This window comes from Amblyomma mixtum, chromosome 7 (assembly GCF_055824585.1).
Source record: "Amblyomma mixtum isolate Tamu chromosome 7, ASM5582458v1, whole genome shotgun sequence".
Classification (NCBI taxonomy): Eukaryota; Metazoa; Arthropoda; class Arachnida; order Ixodida; family Ixodidae; genus Amblyomma; species Amblyomma mixtum.
Window position 1 is genome coordinate 15703246 of NC_143018.1, and position 26863 is coordinate 15730108.

Genomic DNA, 26863 nt, shown 5'->3' on the forward strand with positions numbered 1-26863 from the left:
GCATTATGTCCGGCCGGAGTCATATAGTGTCCAAGTTGTCAACCACCAATTATGAACGTTCATGATGTTCTGAATCAAGTCATTGCGCACAGGTGAGAATATCTTGGTAAAACAAAAGAAAATTACTGGATAAAAATGGTGTTTGTTTCCTTTGTTCTTGCGACGCACGCTGTAGGCTATTTGATCAGAGTAAACGTCGGCCCGTGGTTTTAATGACATTCCGCGAAGTGAACGGGCACGGGTTTTCGCAAGAGTTCTATCTTCGATCGAAGCCCACCCACATCAGAGGATCATTATATTGCTGCAATGACCGAAAACCTCTAAAGTAAAAGAACAGAAAAATAGAATATAAACCTTATTATTTAGGTCTACAACATGGCTGGAAGTGTTTTTATGCCTTCGAGTTAATGTTTATTGTTAGCAGTGACTCGCAAAATGTTGGCTATGCAGTAGAATACCAGCACTTACTGCTACTTGTGTATAATTACTATTACTAACAAAACAAAGCAATCAACGCGAACAGCGAGAAGAGAAAAACATATATAAACTAATTATAGAGGTGGATTGGATCGTTCTACGTTGAATTCAGATTTTGCGAGTTCCACACAGTATACAAACCGGACAAAACAAAATAATACTGTAATGACCCAGTGTATAAGTGTACACGATGAAGGCAATTAGCTTCAATTTTGTGAGCCATGGGTTCCACTCCGAGTGCATTCTTTCTAACTTTCGATTGCGAAAAGCTATTAAGAATGACCACAATAAAAGCTGCAAAGTGCTTACAAACATAAATGAAAAAGGTCATCTAGCCAGGGCACCGAACCCTGGACTTCCGCCCAGAATAGCTGGCGCATGGCAGGACCAGGCCGGCTTGATGGACAGCACCAAGTGTACCCGAGGCTAATCTTGTGTGTTCAGGGGAATCCCCCAAAATGTCCATTATTCACCTACTACAGGGAATTCCCCTAAACAGGTTCTACATTGTCATCGCCGAGGCTTCGCGTTTTCGGTGAGTTCCACCTTGCGGGATTCCCCCAAAACACAACAGACTGCTGTAAACAAAGTTGACCTCACCTCTCATCAAGAGCTCAAATATATCTCAAATGCTTGCCGCCCATGACCCTCCCTCTGTCTTTTCTCGGAAAAATACCCTCTTCACTGCTCTCAGTGATTAAACACGTGACAAGCCTCCACACTTGCAGGTGCATATACGGGCTTTTTTAACAGCGGAAGAAGGAAATATGGGATCGATGGAAAGCATATTTGTTTCATAAGAATTTTCGGAATGTTGCAGCGTTCTGCGATGCAGAGGCTTTACTGTATTTCAGATTTGACAGTGGCACGAACAGGTTTAGGCACCGGAGTCCAGTTACGATGGAAAGCTGGCGTATAGTCGGAACGCGTTCGCAGGAAACAATTCAACGTGGAAATACGAAACAAGCGAGAAAAACACATAGCGCTGGTGAATGTGCTACGCGTGTCTGATATAAGTGCTTCGTATTTTCGCGCAAAAAATGTTTCCTTCACACTCAAGTCCACATTTTTTTTTCTACCAGACCTTCACGCGCGTGCGACCTCTATATATTTATATTTATCACGTATATATGTAAATAGATTTATTGTCAGTGTACCCCTCCCCCTGTCCTTTCTACTATCCCCTCACCTCTTTCTTTTCACTCCTACACACTGCCTGCTATTCTTTATTTCCGCTGCCCCAGCTCAGGTGCTTCCAGCAGCGATAGCAGATGCCGGGGTAGCAAAAATTCTTTTACCTTCCATATTCAATGCAAATTAAAAAAAAAAAAAAACACTACTATACTCAAGTCCAGCTCTGTGGTCTCTGCGCTTCCGGGGCACAAATCCTGGAGGAACAGTTCCAGAAAGCCGTACGCATGAAACCGGGGCTTGTTACGTCGGACGAGGCTGCGGATGCCGCAGCTGAGCGCTGAGAAAGAAAGGGAACTCCGACTCTGAACCACCAGAGTCGGGGTTTGAATCTCAGGTTAAGAGACGCCGAGCTTGGGGGTCCCCCGGCGTTCGAGGTTGTGTGACCCGGAGCTCGTGGCTGAGGCCCTCTCCCGCGGGTGAGGTCGCTTTGGCGCTAAGAGGCCGACGCCCCCGTTCACTCAACACGTGGTGAGCGCGGGCAAAGCGAGCGGCGCCTCAAAGTGAGACGCGCCAAGGGAGGAGATGGTCCCCGGCTTTCGTCAGCACACACGTCAACTCGTGTGGAGAGCCGCTAATCATCCGTCGACCCTGTCACAGCGACTGCTGCGTGGCCACAAACGGCGCACACACCCTTCTCGGTTTGTGTGTATGCATCCTTCTTCACAATAGAGATCGTATACTCCCGAGTTTGTGGCCTTCCTTTGTGCTTCCTTGTGAGAGTTTATGTGTGCTTGCGAGGGAGAGAGCTCCTTGAGAGAGAGATTCGTCCAATGGGCTCACGCTCTGGGCTCTGAGAAAGCGAGAAGAAAGCACTATAGAGACGGAAAGAAACCCGAACAACGCGGCGCCTAGGCCCTCCGCTGTTGGAATTTCTGTTCACCGCGCCTTTACCTTTGTGGTAAGAAAAAACACGTTAGAGTCGTCCTAGAATGCATTACGGACGACTCTAGAGTCTTTTTTGCTACCGCCGAAGTAAAAGAGTGATGACAAGAAATGCGAACAGCGCAGTGCCTATAGGCTCCGCTCTGTTCGCGTTTCTTTCCGTCGTTCCTGTACTGCACCTTTTTCCCACGCAGGCTCTATGATGTAAGAAGGACGGCGTTTGAACTATATGCGCTAAAAAAGCCTTCCTAAAACTGAAATAAAATGACGTCTCGAAGTTAGTGGCGCTGCACAATGACGAAAGCAGGCAAAGTAAGAAAAGACGAACGAAAAACAGCTAATCAATATCCTATAAAAATGAAGTTGCCTGGATTACATAATGTGGAGTTTCCGTCTTATTTCTTTTATTGTCTGATTTCGTTATTGTGCATCATCTCTAAATGATGGCTTTTGGTTTATGGTTTACTGGGTCTTAAAGTCCGAAAGCGACTCAGGCTATAAGGGACGCCGTAGTGAAGGGATCCGGAAATTCCGACCATCTGGGGTCCTTTCGCGTGCACTGACATCGCACAGTACACGGGCCTCTAGAATTTCGCCTCCATCGAAATTCGACCGCCGCGGCCGGGATTGAACCCGTGTAGTTCGGCTCAGCAGCCGAGCACCATAACCACTGAGCCACCGCATCGTCTCTAAAATAGTGATTTTCATCTAACGTTACTTAACACCTCTATATGAGAAACTAAGCAAACAAGGAGAGGGGATGAGGGGCTCGTTATAAATATGACAGAAGCCAACAGCCACAGAAACCAAGGGGCACAGGGGATTTTTTTTTAAAGTTATTTGGTGGTGTTGATCAACTTAGAATATTACTGAATATGTTATCGTTTAAAGATAACTGATTAGAAAAGCAGAAGAAAAAACAACCACCTGCCGCCGGTGGGATCCGAACCCACGACCTCCGAATTACGCGTCCGGTGCTCTACCTCTGAGCTACGGCGACGGCTGTCAATTCTTCTGCTTTCGGGGGTATTTATGTTTACAAGTAACCTAACCTTGAGAGTGTTCATCAGCGCCACCCACGTTCATAAGCGGCGGACGTAGAACGTCCTGAGTTACCGCAGGTGTGACGTAGAACGTCATCGAACGGAGAGGGTGGAAGCTGCGTGAGAACCCTCTTATGCTTCCTAAGGCGTCAAGGCTGCCAGAATCGAGGCCCTCGCTAAGCAATTAAGCAAACAAGGAGAGGGGATGAGGGGCTAGTTATAAATATGACAGAAGCCAACAGCCACAGAAACCAAGGGGCACAGGGGATTTTTTTTAAGTTATTTATTTTGTGGTGTTGATCAACTTAGAATATTACTGAATATGTTATCGTTTAAAGATAACTGATTAGAAAAGCAGAAGAAAAAACAACCACCTGCCGCCGGTGGGATCCGAACCCACGACCTCCGAATTACGCGTCCGGTGCTCTACCTCTCAGGAGGGTAGAGCAGGAGGGTAGAGCAGGAGGGTAGAGCAGGAGGGTAGAGCAGGAGGGCGTTTTTAACGCACCCAGTTCAAAATGCCGTTCATGTTATATTAACGTCCATCCATTTATTTCCGCTTTCCTCGCACGAAATAGCCCCAGGGCACTGCATAACAAAATAACTAAATAAAAACCAACAACGGACGTTACGGGCATTGTGGACTTCCTGGTAGTCCATCTCCGTCTCTGACAGCAGCCGCAACCGACAGAAAAGGGTTCGAATCCGGCCCGAAAGGCGGGCCCGACAAACGGTCCGCTGAGCCCGCCACGGTAGAGCGGCGATGCTTTACGACCGGGGCTGGCCCCGTGCACCCTGATGGAAGAGGAAAAGGAGAGAGTTTCGGCGAAAGTAATTGCTTCCTTCTTCCACGGAAAAGACAGGACCGCTTGGGAAGCCAGGGTGTGAGGCAAAAAAAAAAAAAAGAAAAGAAGCAAAGCGGGGAATGCCGGAACGACCACGTGTTGCGATGTGGCTTGCAAAGGTTTGCGAAAACATTACTCGGGCGTTTCGGGCGTCGTCTCACGCGACTGCCACTTGAGTCAGCCGTATACACCCTTAACACTAATACGCCTATCCCTTACAAAAATTTCTATAGAAATTTCTATAGCTATAGGCCTTAGTCTATAGAGTCTATAGATCGTCTGTAGACAAAAAGAAATTGAGCAGACCTTAGACTATACTATAGACTGTCTATAGAGCTATAGACCTTAGTCTATCGAGAGTCTATAGACCATCTATAAACGAAAGGAAATTGAAGCAGCGATAGACTTTGGTCTATAGAGAGTCTATAGACAAAAGGAAATTGAGGCAGCTATAGACATTAGTCTATAGAGAGTCTATAGACCATCTATAGACGAAAGGAAATTGAGGTAAGTTAGACCTCAGTCTATAGACCGTCTATAGACAAAAGGAAATGGAAGCAGCTACAGACTTTAGTCTATATATTTTCTATAGATTGTCTATAGACAAAAGGAAAAGTCTAAAGGATGGCTATAGAGTCCATAAAATGTATATAGAAATTCTATAGACCATTTTTATAGGGGATATGGCAGTGAAAAGAGAGTAAGCTACCCTCTGGCGCACTCCTTTACATGAAGGGGAGTGCGCTAGAGGACAGACTACTCCATTTCTACTCCTTTCTGTTTACAGTGTAGGGGCAGGTCGTAAAAGGCTGCCGAACCTAATCTGAAATGACGGAGCGACTGCCTTTAACCTTCGATTGCGCCGCGCGTCTAAAAGAACATAATCGATAACAAGAGAAGCACCGGCAAAAGAGCAGAGAAGCGCTTCGCCTCGTTGTTGTCTTTGTGTTCTCTTGGTTCCACGGAGCCACTATTGATTTGGTAAAAGCTCCGTTATTTCAGGTTAGGTTGCCCGACCCTTTGCTTACAAGGCGGTCAAGGGAGGACTTGGGAGGATTTAATGTGCGCTGCATTTCGGTAAAAGCGGATTCGTCCGCAGCGGCTGCCTGGCGAAATGTCATTTCAAGAATGCGGCTGACTTCGCATAAAGTGAAAATAACCGCAAAGTGATTTCATTTCTAAGATAAAAGGGGGGGATAGATATTTAATGATTTGGTTTTAATGGTTTTATGGAGTTTAACGTCCCAAAGCGACTCACGCTATGAAGGACGCCCTAGTGAAAGGCTCTGGAAATTCCGACCACCTGGGGTTCTTTAACGTGCACTTACATCGCGCAGTACATGGGCCTCTGGCACTTCGTCTCCATCGAAATGTGACCGCCGCGGCCGGGATCGAACCCGCGTCAGATATATTTAATGGAAGAGAAGACAATATACTTGGAAATGTTAAATCTTATTGCAACGCAGCACTAAATACGCGTCGAGCCCGGGTCACCAAGGTCAGTTGGGCTTCGATTTGTCCTTTGACCGGGACCGGGGACAAGAGGTAACCGATGGTCTATTATTGCATCAGAATGAATTCCAGGGAATGACAAACTCACAACACAGGGTGACTGTTAGTTAGGTGAGCAGACGAGATTAGGAAGAGTGCAGCAGGGATGATGTGGCCACAGCAAGGTTAATAGGAGGTATCTGGAAATGTTTTTCTTTCTTCAGTGTGACTAGTTTGGCTGATGATGATGGTGCACAAGGAGACTGTGGAGAGGGGGGCCGAGACTGCATGTTTTTTCAGGTCTGCTGCTCTGTAAAGAAAGAAAGGAGATTAGATGCCATAATTAAAGTGAGATGGAGAAAGCGAGGCTTATATTGTAACGATGTGTGACAGTGGCTCCGCCGCGTCCAAGAAGAGGAGTAGCAGGTGTCGATGGGTAGCATTGACTAGCTCGGTTTATTTAATATAAGTCCGAAACATAAGTTAAATTGAGCAAACGCATAAACAAGATCTGAGATAAAGGGGCCAGTAGCAAGCCGGGACCCATGAGATTGTTTACTAGCGAGCACCGCGCAAATTCCACGAAGACGTTACGCATTTCCGTTTGCAGTTACGGCACACAGACACAAACACACCAAAACGCCAGTGAAAGCACAGCGAAGGCGAACGCACAGTTGGAACCGCACCCACTATCCTAGTGGCGCTTCCACCCATCGTTTCCCGTCTGAAACATCCGGTAAGTCCCGTGGTACGCAGTCGAAAGCAATAACTTATGCGCGACCTCCCTCAAAACCCCAGGGGTCCACGCGTCAGCTCCGTTTTGCGGCTCGAGCACGACCTTGCAAGACCTCGTCTTTTCCCAGTCAGCTAACCTTCCTTCTGGATGTTTACTGCGCTTTCCTTAAACAAAGCATTAGAACGGCGCCGGAGAAGGGCCTGCACAACACATCCTTACCAAGATGCCAAAGAAAAAGGGTCTGCTAACCATGTTGGGGTGTGAAACCCCTTTGTGGGACTCTGCACAATGGCGTGCACACTTAACTGCGGAAGACAGCCGCGCGGACTAGAAAACATTCGCTTCTCGCCTGTTGATTCGAACAATTGGCGGGCTAAATCTGCGAAGCTCGCTGCGACAATAGAATGGTAACGTATGCGCTGGCACAATACACAATACGCATTGATATCCGAACAACATGCTCTGATCTTCATGCATACACTGATCTTATTTTCACTGATCTTCATGCAGCCTCGTGTCGTGTTTCCTTGCTGCGTGGTGTCCCTCGTTGACTGCTGTTTTAAGCGCATTACGAACCAACTAGCTCAGATCCAGATCATTCCTCATGCATACAGTGTCATTATTGAGATGTGAGCTCAACTGTACACGGCTGATGCACAATGGTTACTACCGGTCTTCAACAGCATCGGACTGCATACTTGCCTGCGGCTCGTATCGTTTACACATGTGGCGCCCTAGTCAGTCTTGATGATGATCATCATCATTTTTTATGGCGCAAGGGCATCTGTGGCCGAGGAGCGCCATGTCACGTGGTTTTTTCTTCTACTCAAGGTGGGGTCAAAGACCCATTTCCCAAGCATTCCACCCCTAAAGAAACCGAACACCAGATCAGGGGAAAGCTTGTACCCGTTGTATCACCTGTGGGTACCCGGCGGCACAGGGGATCGAACCCCGCACCTCCCGCATGCAAGGCGGATGCTCAAACGACTGGGCCAACGCTGCGGTTGCCCCAATCAGTCGTGCGGGGGCACTCACGTACATTGGCTTCTTCCACGGCAAGGAAAACAGCCGGGTCGTAAACCGGCATGGCAATCGTCCAGACGCCGATATAGTTAGCGGGAATTCCGGTGTCGGGCCGGAAGGGGACTCCCACTCTCCCACTTTTTCTTTTTGTTGCCAGCCGTAAGATATAGACTCATTGAGTGTGCCAAGGCAGCGAGAGGGCGGCGAATGCAGGCAACCTTGACAAAGCGGGTGTCTCGCAGGGCGTGTGTGTTTGCCTCTGCGGCGACGGCGGCGGCAGCCTTTGAGGGCGAAGCGGAAAGTGTGTGGTCGCATGGCACGGAACATGCCGTGAGCCCTTATTATAGAGCTCCGTCGACGCGTGAGTCATGGTGGAAAGTACGCCTTCTGTAAACGTGCCAGCCAGCAAGACGCAAGCAAATGGCTTCCGGGGCAGGAGCTGGGGAGCTTCGCGTTGGCACGGGACAGGTTCATAACAATCTTCATAACATAACGGCTGGTACAGGAATCCGTTTTCGGTATAGGAATACGGTATAGGAAGCGGTATAGGAACACGGCGACACCAGATTTTCTGCGATACGAGCTCCATAAAGCTACCAAATGGCTTCCGGGGCAGGAGCTGGGGGGCTTCGCGTTGGCACGGGACACGTTCATAACAATCTTCATAACATAACGGCTGGTATAGGAATCCATTTTCGGTATAGGAATACGGTATAGGAAGCGGTATAGGAACACGGCGACACCAGATTTTCTGCGATACGAGCTCCATAAAGCTACCAAATGGCTTCCGGGGCAGGAGCTGGGGGGCTTCGCGTTGGCACGGGACACGTTCATAACAATCTTCATAACATAACGGCTGGTATAGGAATCCATTTTCGGTATAGGAATACGGTATAGGAAGCGGTATAGGAACACGGCGACACCAGATTTTCTGCGATACGAGCTCCATAAAGCTACCAAATGGCTTCCGGGGCAGGAGCTGGGGGGCTTCGCGTTGGCACGGGACACGTTCATAACAATCTTCATAACATAACGGCTGGTATAGGAATCCATTTTCGGTATAGGAATACGGTATAGGAAGCGGTATAGGAACACGGCGACACCAGATTTTCTGCGATACGAGCTCCATAAAGCTACCAAATGGCTTCCGGGGCAGGAGCTGGGGGGCTTCGCGTTGGCACGGGACACGTTCATAACAATCTTCATAACATAACGGCTGGTATAGGAATCCATTTTCGGTATAGGAATACGGTATAGGAAGCGGTATAGGAACACAGCGACACCAGATTTTCTGCGATACAAGCTCCATAAAGCTACCAAATGGCTTCCGGGGCAGGAGCTGGGGGGCTTCGCGTTGGCATGGGACACGTTCATAACAATCTTCATAACATAACGGCTGGTATAGGAATCCGTTTTCGGTATAGGAATACTATATAGGAAGCGGTATATGAATACGGTGACACCAGATTTTCTTCGACACGAGCTCCATAAAGCTACCGCGTTAAAATATCGTTATATATCTCACTAGAAAAGGTTGGCCGTTTTCTCGACTGTGACGTGACACTAACCTCGAGTCATCAATACCAACGCTTCTTTCAAGTCGCTTTTGCACTGACTATATGATCAGCATCCCATGAGGTTGCACCTTTGAAATGCCTTTCACATCGTTGTTACAACGGTCTAGCAACTGCCTAAGCTGCAGCCGCCACCGGTATGCGGCTGTATCGCAGCTGCCACGGGGCGAGACTGCCGAGGGAAAACAACGCGGCTAGCGGCAACCCACTTCCCCGAACGGGTCGGTTGTGTGAGCTTCGGACGTGCTCTGCTGAGCACCAGAGGAGACGCGGAAAAGCGGATGACAAAACGGCGGCAGGCATGAGTGAGCAGGAGCAAAACACGCAGTAAGGCGTATCAGCGCAGCCTCTCAGACAAAGTACAAATAGAAATAGAGGTGATTCAGTAGGGTTCTGATTGGAGAGAGCTGTTGAGGCAGAAATCATACTAATTAGAGGCGTTCACGAACGTTTATAATCGCTCGTCGACCTACCTGTGTTGCGCTGTCGACTTTTAAATTATACAGAACAAACTCGCCCTGCGGGATACTATACTGAAGGCAGAATCGCGCATGCGCAGTTCAAAAATGTAGGGGGGGGGGGGGGTGCTTGCAGGAAGTGGATTTGTCAGCCTGGTTTTGGAGGCAGTGATGGATGAAGGTCTCACCGCCACGGAGGCGAGATCATCAATGCTCCTAAAATACAAATGACAGTGCCCTTGAAGCCCGAAAACGGCCCAAAGGTTCGACCACTGTCAGAGGCAATGGTTGGAAGACCATCTTCGGCAACGGGCTGCTTAAGGAGTGGGTGGAAGTACATGTAGATAGAATGGAAAAAAAAGAAATAACGGGGATTATCGAACCCTCTTCCCTTAACTGCTGTCACCTTCGTGAAAAGCCCTGTTCGACAAAACACATGACTGCAATTTATTGAATTTAGAATTTTATGCGTAATTGTTGAATTTGGATGGAATACATTTGAATACTTAGTTTTTTTAACCTGGCTATTTTATTGATGAAAGTTAAAATTTTTTTTTGCACTGCAGTTGACCGTTCACGTTGACTTGCCTGTCAATGTACCACTCTGTCGCCAATTCATTCTCACGTTCGCATGCCCGCTCGCTCAGTCACAGACACAACCGATCAAGTCATTCAACCTAGTGGAGCAAATAAGCGCACTTTATAACTAAGCCACAAGGTACGGATTTATGGGCAGTTCGTGGAGGGGACGGTTGGGGAGGAGGAAGCAGACGTATGTTTGCAGAGTTAATTTCTTGAACATTCTTTCTCAAAAGAATATGGAGATCTCCGATGCCCGGGGGCGAAGTTGCACGCGTCCAACCCACATTTTCTTTCAATCCACCCTGTCAGTCAGGTCTTTCAGAAACTGGCACAAAGCAGACTCGCCTGCGAAATGAAGTTTTTTTCTCTCTCTCTCTCGAAATGGGTCTCATTTCTTACTCCCTTATACAGACAACCAACTACTTCCAGTAAGCTCACTCACTCACTCACTGATTACTCGCACTCATCCACTCCTCGATCTCTCCCTCATTCACTCACCAACTGAATCACTCCTCACTCTCATCACTCGCACTTAACCACTCATTCTCTCAAACTCAGTAACATTCACTAATCCCTCGCACTCAATCCTCATTCACTAATAACTCACACTGGCTCACTCACTCACTCACTCACTCACTCACTCACTCACTCACTCACTCACTCTGCTCACTCACTCACTCTGCTCACTCACTCACTCACTCTGCTCACTCACTCACTCACTCACTCACTCACTCACTCACTCACTCACTCACTCACTCACTCACTCACTCACTCACTCACTCACTCACTCACTCACTCACTCACTCACTCACTCACTCACTCACTCACTCACTCACTCACCTACAGCAGGCCGCCGAAAGAAACAACTCACTTCGCTTTCGCACCCGGCAACTAAATGCGGAAAGTTCACCGGTCACGGCTCGTTCGCACGCCCGGGGATGGGACTTGGCCCCGCAGTTGCCGTCGAAGCGGACTCGGCGCAGACCAGACCGAACGCATCATTGACAGAGTGGTTCGACGCGGCGCCGGCGAGCCGTCTGGCCGGGCGCCCAGTCGTCGTCACGTTCAGTCGAGCCCCGAAGAAAGCCACGCGGTCTGGAGGAGGCACCTCAGCGTTTTCCGCCCCCTTTACGTCGTCGCCAGGACGAACGGCACGCTCAGCTGCTCGGAGCTGGCTTCCGAACGAACTTGCGCGACATTCTCGGCTGGTTGCTGAGTTTAGTAAACGTACGATGCAAAAGAATGACTCCACAGAGGATTTGACTATGCAGAAAGTCAGTCGTAAGCTTCCATACAGCCCTCGCGAAAGCAACTCGGGTGCTTTTACGGACATTTTGAGCCAGAATAGACCTCTCCCGGCTAACGTGTTTGTGGTCTGGTGGGCTAAACATGGGACTTCTGGTAACGTAGTCCAAGCAGGTACGACTCGCGCCAAGGCGTCTCTAATCGGGAGAAGGAAGGCGAGGGGGAACGCTCGGACACACACAGAACGGTACAGAAGCGAAAGTGGGCTATTTTGCTCACCAGGTCATGCCTTTCTGACGTCACGTTGTTTACACTAGGGAGAGGTCTATTGGAATATAAGTGGAATAAATAGAGAAATGGAATAGAATCAGAATTTTGATATAATGGTGAGTGAAAGAAAAATGCTGTCGAATTTCCTTCCCATAATTCTAATTGATCGCAACTAAATTTTAACTTCAGCTCTCCTTTCCCGCTTTCCCCTTTACATGCCCCCTTTCCTTTCAGCCTCGAGTAGTTTAGCAAACCTGCACCTACTCCTGGTTAACCTGCCCGCCTCTCCTTCTCCTCCTCACCCTTCTTCGCTCAGGCCTCAAGTTTATCCAAGAGGTGCTAAACGGGGATGAGTTGTAGTGTTTAGACGTCAAGCTGCATCTTAACTCCGCGCAAGTCTGCTGGCAGTTTTGTCCTACATCGACAAACCCGCTAATCACCTGAACATTCAAAACTCATGAAGATTGATATTGCTGTTGCATGTCTCCGATCAAACCTAGCAAAACCTTGTACCTATGCCCTGCATTACAGCTTTAACAAGCGAGTATCTAGACTGGCAGACACAGAACCTCATTGCCCCCATAGTTTTCGGCAAAGAAAGTTCGAGATATGCTTGTTCCGATTCGGGCCTCATACGTAGGTAATGCCTGACGGCTGAGTGGTAGCGGAAACTGTCTAATGGCGCAGCTGTTCATGAAGCAGGAACTGCTCACTGTCACCAAGGATGTCAATGATATAGAGACGAGGGGACGGTACACTCTGAACAGAAAGGACTAAAAAGGCAGTACTTTTATGAAAAAGCGTGCGCTAGTAGACAGTTCACTCCCTTTTTACCCCCATATAGGTGCATTAATGTTTAGAGTACGCCGCTTGAGCAGCGCTGACGCTATAGAGACGGTATGGAAGGAGCGTCATGTGGAAAGGGATTTCCTATCATTGATGTATATCTTTCGTTTTCGGAAGTATTCTGGGACCGAGGTTACATTCAACTCTTTCGGTTGTGACCTCCTTGTATTGATTTCTGTTGGTTAGCCGAAACCCAAGTGGGTCAGGAGAATTGCTTCTTCATGTTTACTCCGTGTACACCAAAGCGTTACAATCGATATATATAGCCCCGAAGGGCAGTCTGGGCGGTAACCACCAAATTCACCAATCGATGCGGCTTTGTGCTTAGCGTGCATCCTGACTGGGAGTAGCCTTTTAAAAGGCAGTCGATAAGTTAGGCACTGCGGAGTTTACATTCTCTGCCTGAGATTCGCTTGTAACTTACGCTTGTTTTTGTTCTTGTTTTGTTTTGTTACACTTTTGAAGGGACGGTGAGGTCAGCTTCATGCATTTTTTGTTCTCAGTAAAAATATCACACGGCGCCTTCTCGCTATGTTGCTGGTTATCCGGAAGCAAAAAAAAAATAACAAGAATACCCTTGATTGCAGAGAAAACTGGGTTTTAAAAAAGTGAACACCCCTTTTTTCCCCCGTTTTTGCCGGCGCGGAACACGAATAGATCCTATCTTTATTGAATAATATCGATTTACTTATACCGCAAGAATTCATTTTTCACTCTTATATTAAGTAAAAAAAAACTCGTACTACCAATCGAATAATTAGTAGCTGCATCCTCTATTTCTTTCAGAGCAACAGTGTAAACAAAGCAGTTTGTTTTGCCTTTGGCCGTACGTCGCTCTAGAAGCTCTGCGTTATCTTCTTTTTGTAGCATATACCAAATGAGGCAGCCATTTCACTACATTCTGTTAGTTTCCATTGACTGCTATTGAACCGCTAGCATACAGTAATAGTCAAGCGAGGAATGCGGCTGCGCTCAGAAAGCGTCTATTTCTTCAACTACAACAGGGAGAGCATAACTCTTTTACGTGTGGTGAACAATGCCGTTTCGAGCAGATGGCGGCAACCTGTTTGTCAGAGTGCGGTCCGTGGCACTCGTCTTACCATTGTTTCACTCAAATACTTTTTTTTATGTATTCTCGCAGCATTCCAGGATTGTCCAGCTCACCGTAGCTGAGGCCATGGGTATATCGTATATCCATTGTGTGCGTGTGTGCAATGGCTGGACATACGGCTAGACACGAATCGTACATTTAGTGCTGCACCCTTCTTCTCCAGAGGAAACATGTTTTCAGTAGCGAACAGCATAAAAAAATACTGCTAAGCAAGAAACCCGGCCGAGTTTCTGAGCCGCATGAAAAACAACTCCTTTCGTGCTGCGTCCTCGATCTACCGATCGTGTTGCTCAAACAAATGCTCTCGTCTGCTCCCCAGCTCACCGTCGATGTCGAGGACAGTGAACAAGGTGGACACTGCGGACTCAGTGGATGAATGGATGGATGAATGGATGGAAGATAGGAGCGTCCCATTTGAAACAGAGTGGTGGCAGTTGCCACCATGCTCGGCTTTTTTACTTTATTTTTAACTGTGTCGTAAATTGTTATTGAAATTCGCCATTTCCTTTCAATACGTTTTCCTGCTCAGAAGAGTGGAGAGTTGGGCTTGTTGGTTTACGATCATACTGGGCCTGTGTTGTGTTCTCGCTCCGTACTGTGTTAGCGCTGTTCCCAATATGAATGTTTTCCTACACTTATAACCTTATGTCACCTCTCTGCTTTTGAGCCACCAAATTTAAAATCGCTTTTTGCTAACTTCCACCGCAGATTTATTCCCATGGCCATTGTTATCTCTAAACACTAGAGCCTCAGGAAGAGTGACTGTGCCACTGAGTCACTCTGTGACTTCACAGTCACAGTGACTGTGACTTGCCCCTGGCAAGATGGCCGCCAGATGGTCTGGCTGGCTTCATGTTTCTGTACGCATAGGGGGCCTCCACTCCAGAAGTTCTACTATAACCTCCTTAAGAGTGTGGATACCATCAAAATACGAAATGGATACCATCACATTTGAGTATGAGTTGTGGTATCAGGTATAAGGTATCAGTGGACATGGCGACAGTGCTGCCATCTAGCGAGCCAAGTGGCGAACACATCTCTTTCTCGGTTTTTCTTAGGTTTCGCAACAGGCGTTTTCTGCAGCGGAAACCGCGTACCGGGAAACATTGCTAAAAGCGCAAAGCTTTAAACCGCATCTCTTGGATGACTCGGTGAAAACGCGCTTGACAGCCTCGAAAAACGATGCGTGTATTGTCCTGGTTACTCTGCGGGTCCGTCTGTTAGCGCTACGTCGGTTATGGGCCCTTGCCAAACCAGACAGGTTTGTTTTTCTATATTTTCTGCTGAGGGTTTACTATTGCTCCCTGCTTTAGACATCCTTTTTTTAAAATACTACCTAGAAAAAAAGCTGACGGCGCTGCACTTCACCAACCATGGAGAGGCGCAGGAATGCCGGGAAGGTGAGGTTTCGTATTTAGCTTGGCTATTGCCGGCCATGAAACGTACATTAAGCCGTACCAACAAGACTCTTCTCGAGGCAGCCCTCGAAGAAATGCTGTGAAAGTTTCCATTCCAACCTAACGCTTGTGTTAAATCTAACTCCTTAACGGATAGATTTAATTGCGAAACTCGTATCAAAATAGTCATTTATCACCCGTGATGCCGCCTGTTCGCAAATAGAAAAAAAAAGGCTTTCGACGAGCCCTACTCGTCTTAAACCGTAAACAGAGTGCCAGAAAACACACGACAAGCTGGACTCGTCATAAGCCAGAAATGACACTCAGCTCATGACGAGCCTGGCTCGTCTAAGCTTGCTAGGGGGTTAATAAAGGAGTGAAATGGTATCATTAAAATAATTTGATCCGTGCCCAGACGAGAGCCTCGCGGCTGGTGGAGCTGCCGATTCCGATGTAGAATCCATGTTTTAGAGTCAACACTAGCCAAGCCAAATAGGAAACCTTGTCTTCACGGCATTCCCGCGGTTGATGAAGTACTCTTTAGGAAACTCGCATAGACGGCGGCGCCAGCTTTCTCTTTGGGTAATATTGAGAAGCTCTATGGTACTTTAGCTCCGGAAAGGCTCCTGAGTAAGAAACAGGACTGAGCTCAAATGCGAAGAGAACTCGCTGCACCCGCCGCGGTGATGCAGCAGCTGTGTTTTTGTCCCTGAGTTGAAACCTGATGCCGAGTTTGATCCCAAACACGCCGATCGCGTGATATAGCAAGAACCTATGGTGTTCTAAAATAGTCAAGAGGCTTCCACTACGGTGTGCCTGCCCAAGCAGATGTAGCTTTAGTGCGTAAAACTCTTTTGATTAGAGGTGGTAAATGACGCAGCAGTGATACCCGCCCGTGTCACACTGAGATGCGCGCTCAGAACGTTGTCAGTACTCTGTTGGTGCCATGAAACCTTGAGAAACTAACCACCTAGAAACCATGCGGAAATTCATAACGGCGAATTCAAAAGAGAAATTCCCTAACGTCGAGTAGACTTCAGATGCGAGAGTAGTTATCCATCATCAACCATTTTAGCGCTACATACAAAAGATGTGCAGCATATCTCAGCGTTACATGTCAGCGAGTCCAAGCTCTGCTCTAAATAAAGCCCGCGAAGAAGGCTGACAAGTCCTAGCGATGCTGAAGTCTTTGCTTAACGGTATTCGCACTCTGTTAGATAAGCTATATGGACTGCAGCGACAATAAGTGCGCTGCAAGTCCTGGATGCGCTTAGTACAGTCCTTCAAAGCTTTGAATACGTCATGGCTTCTGAGGTATACCTTCGTTTCTAGGGGATGTAAGGGTTGCTATGACTTCTCAATGGAAGGCGAGACAAATGAGTCACAAGTTTAAAGTCACCCGAATGCTTTTCACTAATCGCTGTCATGAACACGTCGGACTCGACCTTTCTTCTATCTTGTCTATCAATCTTTTTATTTTCCTCGCCATATGCAAGGAAGTTGGCCTATATCACTTTCGTTTTCTCTCTATCTCGCAGCACAGCTTACTCAAGAACCGTCCATTTCAACTCCGAATAATCGAGGTTGGGAAATTCCTCAAATATGTGGGCGTAGTCAGACTGCTGCTGCTGCTGCTGCTGCTGATGATGATGATGGTGTGGGGTCACCCTCGGATATACGAACCTAAGCGTACCACCTCGGATATATGCGTCAACCTCGGATATAACGAAACTGTGTATATACCGCCTCTAGAAAAAAACAAAAAGCGGTCAGTGTGTGCGTGTGATCGAATAAAGCGATACATTGTTGTGAAAATTAAAAAAAATACACATAAACAGAATATGCTTACGCATTCAACGGATCCACCGAGGATCACCTGAGTGTTTTTATTTTTGCGTCAGAGCCTGGATTTCACCAGGAATTGAAATTTAGGGAGGAGGGGCTCTAAATTTTTAGGGGGAGGGGGATATGGGTGTCCAAGGTAGAGGAGAAGCGGTTGTCATTTTTAATTTTTTTATTTGTGTCGTAGATGTGTCGCGTAGGCTAGTACACACATGATAAAGATGACAAAATTATCCGTTGTGTGTAAAAAAAAATTGTTAGAAATTTAGGGGGTGCCTTCAGAAAGACAATCTCGCATACAAAAACAGTTATCGACTGACTGGAGCCCGCGCGCTGTCTTGTCCCTTCAAAATAGCGATCGATGCGGAGAGCGAGGCGGCGGCCCATTGGGCTCCCGAGGACTTGGTGACGGCAGCTGCTCAGCTTGCACAATGCTGGGCCGGTATTACCGAAGCGAGCGACACAAGAAGGCGAAAGCGTCGGTTATTGGGCAACGTGCCGAGGACGGACGGGAGTGCCGTTTCCCAGAGCCAAGTGTTGTTCTGCTCGCGGACAGCGGGACGCGGCGGCGGTTCTCGGCATTTTCAAGAGCGCGGTGGCGGTTTAAACATAGAAGCCGCCCGCAGATGCTGCGCGGGCGTCGCAGGAGCGGAAAGGCGCAACCTCGGCCCGCTTTCGCGTTCTGCAGGGCTTGGCGGGCTGTGGACCGGTGGCATTTCGGTGGCGCGGCACCGAAATGAAGTTCGGTGCCGCGTGAAAAGATTGTCTGACATCGCCCGAATTTCGTGCCACAAACTGCGGACGCTGGCTTTTGCACTAATTTTTGTTCTGGGTTCCGCCACGGCGATTCATTGGCTTTGACGTTCGGCTGCTGAAACGAAGAAAGCGGAATGGAATCCAGGTCACTGCGGCCGCATTTCGATGGAGGTGAAATTCGAAAGCATCCCCCTGCGGTGTGCGATGTTAGGGCATGTTAAAGAACAAAATGGTCGGAATAATCCAGAGCCCCTCCACCGCCTTGTCCACCCGCCTTGTCTAGTGTTCTTCTGTGTGTGTGTGTGTGTGTGTGTGTGTGTGTGTGTGTGTGTGTGTGTGTGTGTGTGTGTGTGTGTGTGTGTGTGTGTGTGTGTGTGTGTGTGTGTGTGTGTGTGTGTGTGTGTGTGTGTGTGTGTGTGTGTGTGTGTGTGTGTGTGTAGACATCACCCGTGAAACTCATTGTATTATGCCATCATCAGCCTTCATTCGCACTTTCCTTTTCCTCCTCTTCCCTTTCCCCTGTGTGGAGTAGCAGGCCAGGGCCCTGTTACCACCGGCCGACCTCTCCACCTTTTCCTCATTAAAATTTCTTTCTCTCTCCGTTTTGTCCTAGCTGTGTTGCGTCTTTTTGATGGTTTTAAGATGATTCAGTACAAACTCGCCCGGTCGTCAGTCTTGTTTTCTTTCATAACCAATACACGCCGCATTGGTGCTTAACCCATAAAACCCACATACCATACCATACCATACCATATCATGCCATGCCATGCCATGCCATGCCATGTCATGTCATGTCATGTCATGTCATGTCATGTCATGTCATGTCATGTCATGTCATGTCATGTCATGTCATGTCATGCCATGTCATGCCATGCCATGCCATGCTATACTATACTATACTATACTATACTGTACTGTACTGTACTGTACTGTACTGTACTGTACTGTACTGTACTGTACTGTACTGTAATGTACTGTACTACACTATACTACACTATACTATACTATACTATACTATATACCATACCATGCCATACCACACCATACCACGCCATACCATACCATAGTATACCATGCCATGCCATAACATACCATACGATACCATACCGTACCGTACCGTACCGTACCATACCATACCATACCATACCATACCATACCATAACATAACATAACAACATAGCATGCCACAGCATAGCATAGCATAGCATATCATACCACATCGACTAAAATTATTACACTGAATGACCGGAGGGTAACTTTTCATTTTATAGCTCTTCTTGTGGTCATGCTTCAAAAAAATGCTGCGAACACAAAGGGAGTTTGAGCATGGCTTGAAGCTTAGGAGAAGTCGTTTCGTAGCTCACCAGCGGGCTGTAAAAAGGAAAAAAGTACGGTAGCTACGAAGGCTTCAAAAGCACAGTTCCTTGCGCTCATGTTCAACCGCTCAGCTTAGCACATTCTTGAATGCATGTGTATGTGCCTAATCACGACAACACGGCAGCGACCACTGTCATCAGCTCTGCGATGTTCGTCTGGTCTTCGACCCTCGCGGGAACATGCTTTGGTGAAGCGGAGAAGAAAAGGTTACGACTGTGTCTCGTGCCAGGGCAGCCTGTCCGTGCAAGCGCGAGCAGTCGTGACCACAGGGGCGTTCCCGTATCAGGCCTTCGTCCTAGCTTGTCCAGCTCTCAGACCAGTCTTAAAGCCCCTGGCGTGGACTTTTCCGTGCGCGCCTGTAGCGGAAGCTCCTCTTTGGCCATGCACCGTCGCCAGAACTCCAGAACAGGTCGGCTGGACTACTTCTACAACATGCTGTATCGCACCGTGGTCGAGCACCAGGACCCCGTGACCGGTCTGATACCGGGCCACAAGTTCAGCGGCCACCACGCCTGGGTCCGCGACAACGTGTACTGCGTGCTCGCGATGTGGGCCTTGTCCCTGGCGTACAAGAAGAACGCCGACGTTGACGAGGACAAGGCCACGGCCTACGAGCTCGAGCACCGCTCCGTGAAGCTGATGCGGGGGCTTCTCGTGGCCATGATGAACCAAAAGGACAAGCTCGAGCGGTTCAAGGAGACGCAGAGCGCGACCGACTGCCTGCACGCCAAGTTCGACGCCGCCACTGGCGGCCCGTGCGTCGGCGATCAGGACTGGGGGCACCTGCAGATCGACGCTACATCACTGTACCTGCTCGTCCTTGCCCAGCTCACCGCCTCGGGAGTGCAGGTCATTTTCAATCTGGACGAAGTCGCCTTCATACAGAACCTGGTTTTCTACATCGAGAACGCGTACTGCGTGCCAGACTTTGGCATGTGGGAGCGTGGCGACAAGACCAACCAGGGAATCCGCGAACTCAACGCGAGTTCTGTGGGCGCGGCCAAGGCAGCGCTCGAGGCCATGAGTGAGCTGGATCTGTTCGGATGCCGGGGCGGACCGGCCTCCGTCATCCACGTCCTTTCGGACGAGACGCAGAAGTGTGACGCGGTGCTTCGCTCCATGCTACCCAGGGAGTCCAATTCCAAGGAAGTGGACGCGGCTCTACTGTCGGTGGTGGGATTTCCTGCATTCGCCGTCGACGACCCTGAGCTCATATGCGAAACCCGCGCGACCATAGTGGGTAAGCTTCAAGGGCCATATGGCTGCAAGCGGTTTCTTCGGGACGGATACAAGACAGCTCGCGAAGACTCCAGAAGGTTGCACTACGAGCCGTGGGAGCTGCAAATGTTCGAAGGTATCGAGTGCGAATGGCCCCTCTTCTTTTGTTACCTTGTTATCGACGGCTGCTTCCGCGAAGAGAGGAACATTGTGGACGAGTACTCGGAGCTTCTTGACCGAGTGCTGATCAAGACCGACGATGGCCTTAAGCTGGTGCCCGAAATGTATGCTGTTCCCGCAGACGCTGTGAACCGCGAATGCGAACAGCCCCACACTCAGGTACGGGTACCTATCGGAGAGATCCCCTTTATGTGGGCCCAGTCGCTGTATATACTGGGTAAGCTTCTTGAGGAAGAATTTTTGGCTCCTGGAGAACTGGACCCACTTAACAGACGCTTCCGATCCCGAAAGAGGCCCGAACTGGTCGTCCAAGTGGTTCTATTGGCGGAGGACATAAAAGTGAAAGAAAAAATCTCCAAAATCCACCCGGAAATTCAGACAGTGGCGGAAGTTTACCCCTTCGAAGTTCACCCTGCCCGCGTGCTTGGAGAGCTGTACTCACACCTTGGACGGCATAATAAGATGGCGCTCTCCGGGCGCCTGTCTAAGGACGTCGGACTGGTGGCTACCAGCAAGATATACCAGGTGAAGAACAGGACGTGCGTCTTCACGCCGCAGAATCTTGACAGCGAGGAGTTCCACTTGTTAAATGATGTGGACCTCTTTGCTAGCACGCTTCGTTCAGATGTTGCTGTGCTTCGTGCCCACTGGAACGTGCCCGGACGGCCTACCATGGTAGTGACCATCAGCTCGCGGCATCTGATAGATGACAAAGTGCCCATCAGCCTCCGCCAGACTCTGAAGAAGCTCGTCGGTGGCTACGTGCATGGCACGCGTGTCTCCCTGAACCGCATTCACGAGTTCGTCAGGACGTCTTCCGTGGCCAGCCTTGACTTCCTTAGGAACTATGAGTATGGCGAGCCAGACGCACTGCCTACCCTGGTCCACGACTACCTTGAGAGCGAGATGTCTCGTTGCCTTCCTAGCCGCAGTCCAGGAAGGGTATCACTGGTACCGCAGAGAAGCCCACCGCAGAGAAGCCCACCGCAACAGCGCGCCAGTGGTGCAGGTCCCTCTGTCACTCCTGGACGGGTGAAATCGGTCGCCTCGGGTCTCATCCGGCGGTCCAGATCCCTGACAGGCCAGGACAGTCCTGGCAGCGATTACCCTTTCACGACGCTTACCAGTTTTCAAGCGTCGGCGCAGGCCTCTCAGCTGCCTTCCCGGCTGGTCTCGCGTAGGTCTTCGTACGACGAGGATCAGCCGTTGCCATTCCGTGCTGTCTCCGAATTCCAGCTTGACCAGGTCACCGACTTCGAGCTGCTCACCACCCTCCGCGACACGGAATCTATGGAGGAGCAGGGCGATATCTTGCACTACCTGTCCATACACAAGGGCTTCAACTGGGACACCGGCTTGGGACACCCTCAGACGGTAATCACCGTGTGGAACCTTTTTCAGGACTTCTACGAGCGCGCCTGCCACGAGCACAAATGGGGCCTCGTTCGTCACTTCGCTGGGGCCCTGGGTAAGCGAGTCGAGGATCTTGCCAAGTCCGTGACTGACCTGCTCGTGCGGCAAAAACAGGTCACGGTGGGCATGCCTCCGCATAACGAGCAAGTCATCACGCGACCACTCTCCAACAAGGAGCTGCGTAACATCATCAGCGAAGTGCACAGGGGAGACCAAAGCATGGCCATGCTCACGCAGGAGTTGCTGGCCTACCTGGCTATGTTCATCCAAACGGACCCACACCTATTCCGTGAAATGCTTCGTCTGCGTGTCGGGCTCATCATACAGGTGATGGCGTCTGAACTGGCGCGCACTGCTAGTAACAAGGACCAGGACAGTGCCGAACTGCTGCTTAGTCTGAGCCCGTACGAGATGCAGTCCCTGCTGCTGACCATCCTGAGCGGCCGCGAACTCACCGGCCTGCGAACCATCTCGGCGCCGGACTCCATGCACACCAGCTTCGCCACGTACAAGCGCAGCATGGCGCACACGTTTGTGCACAGCGCAGAGGTCAGCGAAGGCGCATCAGAGGCACCGGCCGATAACCAGCACGGCCTGTGGCGGCGGAGAAGGCGCCTGGATGGCGCCTTAAACCGCGTGCCCGTCGGCTTCTACTCGTGCGTCTGGGTCGTCCTCGAGCGCTGCCCAGGAGTGTGGATCCGCGGCCAGTGCTTGCCGTGGGGCCTTACCAGGGAAATGACGGCCGGGGAGTTCAAGTTCGCGCTCCGAGTCGAGGAGATGCTGAACAGGATTCCCGAGCCCGAGTACCGGCAGCTGCTGGTGGAGACGCTCATGGTCCTCAGCATGGCCGTGGATAACGGGACCATGGAAAAATTCCAGGAGCCGGTGGACGTCGAGCGCATCGTGCAGCGGGCCCACACCCTCTTCCTCGAAGACCAGCGCCAGTGGGGGGGCGACGCGACGCTCTGCTGCTGCGTGTCGCCACCTCTCGTCCCCTGCGAGGCGACGGTGGGCATTTGCGAGCGCTTCTACGACTCAGCGCCCAGTGGTGCCTTTGGCACCATGACCTACCTGGTCCGTGCGTTGGCATGCCAGTTCCACCAGCTGACCAATGCACTGGCGGACTGCCCCGTGTCTTGATTGCGGCATATTATATAAGGTGCGACTACACTTTTCCACACGAGTTATTCAAGACATCTTGTTCATAGATACAGTGTCGCTCCGAAAAGAGAGAGCCGAAGTTGACGCATAACCACGTCTTCAATGTGGACAATTAGGAACTCGTTCAGCAATGCGCTGTCTCACAGCAGCGTTTATACTGTAGAATCGTCACTACGATAAACCAGGGAGAGGGGTTCGGTTGAGTAAGATTGTTCTACGTAGCGCTGGACAATATCAAGCTATGCATACCAAGTGTACCTTGTCGGACAGTTAACGCGGTTCATGTTTGTAGCGAGAAGCGTGCTTAGCATCCATTTTGTGTTTGGGTGACATTACGCCAGATGGCGTCTGATAACGTTTTATTTATAAGGTTTTTATTTACTCAGCGCCGCTCTAAGCACTAAATATGGTCATTGTTCGTCGCTACAGCAAATAGTTCTTTTCGGTAGACTGTCGATGCTGATATGAACTTTATATAGAGCCTGTGCTCGCGGTTTGACTGTCATGTGATTTTAAAAAGTAGCAACGGCGCCACCGTTGCTTCTTATCCGTTTTGAGGTGCAATGGATTATAACTGCATTTTTTTAATGCGAAAGAGCAGTTAGAATTCTATTAAGTTTTCAATTTTGTTTTATAAATTCTGAGCACGCAGACTGTTTGCCATCTTCCGTCGGTGTGTGTTAAATGTTAGATTGAAATTCTTGATGCTTTGTTGTTGACGTCTCGGTTTACAGAACTCCAAGACGAGCCGGGAGCCGCAGAATACTGAAACATTGAGAGATTAGAGTTGCGCAAAATTAAAATCCCGTGAATGATGTACTGTCTTAGATGTGTGTTACCTTATAGGTTGGATTTTGAGGTGCTTTTGTGCCGAAATTTCCGTCTAAAATCTTTCCACACACGCCCAGAGGCGAAACGAAGTTTGGGTACTGTACGACTGAGAGTTCGGAATTACGCCCGATCCCATGTAAACGTGTTTGATTATATAGTATGTATTGTTAGTGCATGGAAGTGCGGTGAGCTATATGTGGCGTACCTCGTTGGAATGCTTCATAAACTTTCGATTGTGTACGGCGCTTGCCTGTAATTTCCATGGCCCATTCTTAACTCTTCGTTGTAAAAAAAGGTTCCCAGAAGTAGCACAGCACGATGCGCTAGACCATGGAGTTTATAAATTTTACCTAGAAGGTGGCGCCACCGTATATAGGAGTTTCTTAAAGAGCACGTCATTCACCATGGGAATACCAGGAAGACGAGGTGGCTTACGGGCATGGTTTGGCTTAGCCAAGCAAAGTAAAGTAAGAAGCCAAGTTAAACCAAGTAATTAGCCAAGTTGGCTAGTGTTAGCCCTAAAATATAACTAAAACACAGCTTCATAGCATCCGAAAATTTACATTTTTGCAGTCGTACGGGTGCAGAAATATGAATCCTGGCAAAAAAAATATTGCAAAAAACGCTGGTTTACAATAAACGTGCTCTATAGTCAAATGTTCTTACTGTAATTTGCAATAAATTAGCAGAAAAGCATGTGTAAACGAGCTCCGAATTTGGCCGCGGTAAGAGAGGGCTTTCTGTTCATGTCACCAAAGTCAGCTAACCATCTAAGTAAATTCTTTATATTTAACAGACACGCTTTCAGTCAGCGCAGACATTCTTTCAACAGATTGCTAACGACCAAAATGTTACGCTTTAGGACGTTCAGTTTTGGCAATGTGAAAACTATAAATGTTTCATTGGTGTGGTCTGCTATTGCGGGTTCGCGTCCTTTGTGTTCTGTATCGGCCAGTCGGTCTGATAAAATTGTACCAGCAATGACGTGTGCCTGACCGGCATGCAGCGTTATCTATAAAAGTACGCTGCTGCCTCGAATAAACAGCTTTTTGCGTTGCTGCCACAGAAGCGTCTGTCTGCTGCTTAAAACAGAACACTTTGTTCGTGCCGTGCGAAACATCCCCCCCCCCCCCCCCCCCCTTGTTTGAGAAAGCTGTTTGCGCGCAGGAAGTGCTGGCTGTCAGCATGTCCTGGCGCTGAGCTTACGAATTTTGAAAATAAAAACATGAACTCGGAAGCGGAAACCTGTCCTACTACAAGTAAGTGACGACCGTGTTCATGTTGACAGGTGCGCCATGCTGAAAACTCCATGAATTAATTCATGAAATAGAAATAGCTTCTGCATGCAATGCGCAGCCACCACCAGACTTCGAAATCAAGCAAACGTAAGTGGGGTTTGTCGATGTCATCATCATCATCATCAACCTGACTACGCCTACTGCAGGGCAAAGGCCTCTCCCATGTGTCTCCAGTTAAACCTGTCGATGTATCGGCTTCTGAAGATGCGTCTCCGAGACCCGCCGCGGTGGCTCAGTGGTAAGGCGCTTGTCCACCGAGCCGGGGTACCTGGGTTCGAACCCGACCGCGGCAGCCGCGTTTCGATGGAGGCGAAACGCAAGAGGCGCCCGTGTGCTGTGCGATGTCAGTGCGCGTTAAAGATCCCCAGGGGGTCTAAATTATTCCGGAGACCTCCACTACGGCACCTTTTTCTCGCTTTCTTCTTTCACTCCCACTTTCCTCCATTCCCTTACTGCGCGGTTCAGGTGTCCACCGAGAAATGTGAGACATACTGCGCCGTTTAATTTCCTCAAAAATCAATTTACCAATTTACCAATTTATTTACTTCTACGATGCACGTGCAGAGTGGTCACAGTAGCAGGCAGTTTTAAATTCACAAAAAGAAACTTTTGTTCCTTTCTTTCATTCTTCAGTGCACAGGTTCCCGCTGGAAATGTTAACCCAGCTGGTTGGGTAAATGGCTCCAAGCGCAAACGGACCTCAGGTCCAGCAGGCACCAGACACTGTGCTCAGCTCAGTTCGAGTTAGGCGCCTTCGCATCTTAAGTGATCGGACTGCTTAGTTGGATCACCGTACCACCACAGAGCGCACAAGACAACAATGAACACGAAACTGAACAACCAGAAAATCCAAATAACAGAACATTCAACAAGCCACCAGATGTGAATCCGAAGCCATGTCTTACCGGCATGCCTAACAGCGCATAGTGTGTACCTATACAGGGTGTTTCACCTGAGATTTTACACAATTCTTAAAAATTGGCTTTTTGAGTTACAATAGGTCTTTTTCGGCATACCATTGTCAGAGGAGCAGTACATCAGATTACAACCAAGACGTGCTAACTAGCAGGCTGGTTGACAAAAATTGAGTAGCTATCTTTTTAACTATATTGTTTGGCTCCTTAACTACTGAGAGGCTGTAGCCCAATGCAAGCAAGATCCATACCAGTTTTCAGAATTTCAAAAACGAACTTACCCTCGGCGGTGTAGTCAAAAAATCTCGGCTATTTCGATGAGTTATGCGCACTGGAGAGGTTGCTTTTCCTACAAGCTTCTCGAAAGTGCATGTCTTTTAACGCGATGAGCCAAAATTCCTTGAGTCACAGCGCCGAAGGTGACCGCATTTTCGAAATTATAAAAACTGATATGAATATCACTTACCGTGGGCTACACGCCTGTCAGTAATTAAGGAACCTAACAGTAATGGCCGACAATCCAGCGTCGGTGTTGTCGGCGTTGTGAGCGAAAAATCACGGGCATGGATCTTGCAGGTGGTCCCCAGAGAGCAACCTAGAAGGAAGGTGGGCCACCTAAGTCTCGTGACCTTACTACGTCATCACACTCCGCCTAAAGTATAGTGAGCAAACTGCCCACCGTGGCTGGTAGCTGTTAAA

General features: G+C 49.0%; 1 pseudogene; it reads left to right on the plus strand.

Annotated features, from left to right (window-relative positions):
• The first annotated feature begins 19527 nt into the window (after positions 1-19527).
• On the plus strand, positions 19528-23231 carry LOC149335101 (putative phosphorylase b kinase regulatory subunit alpha pseudogene; annotated as a pseudogene).
• Positions 23232-26863: the final 3632 nt, after the last annotated feature.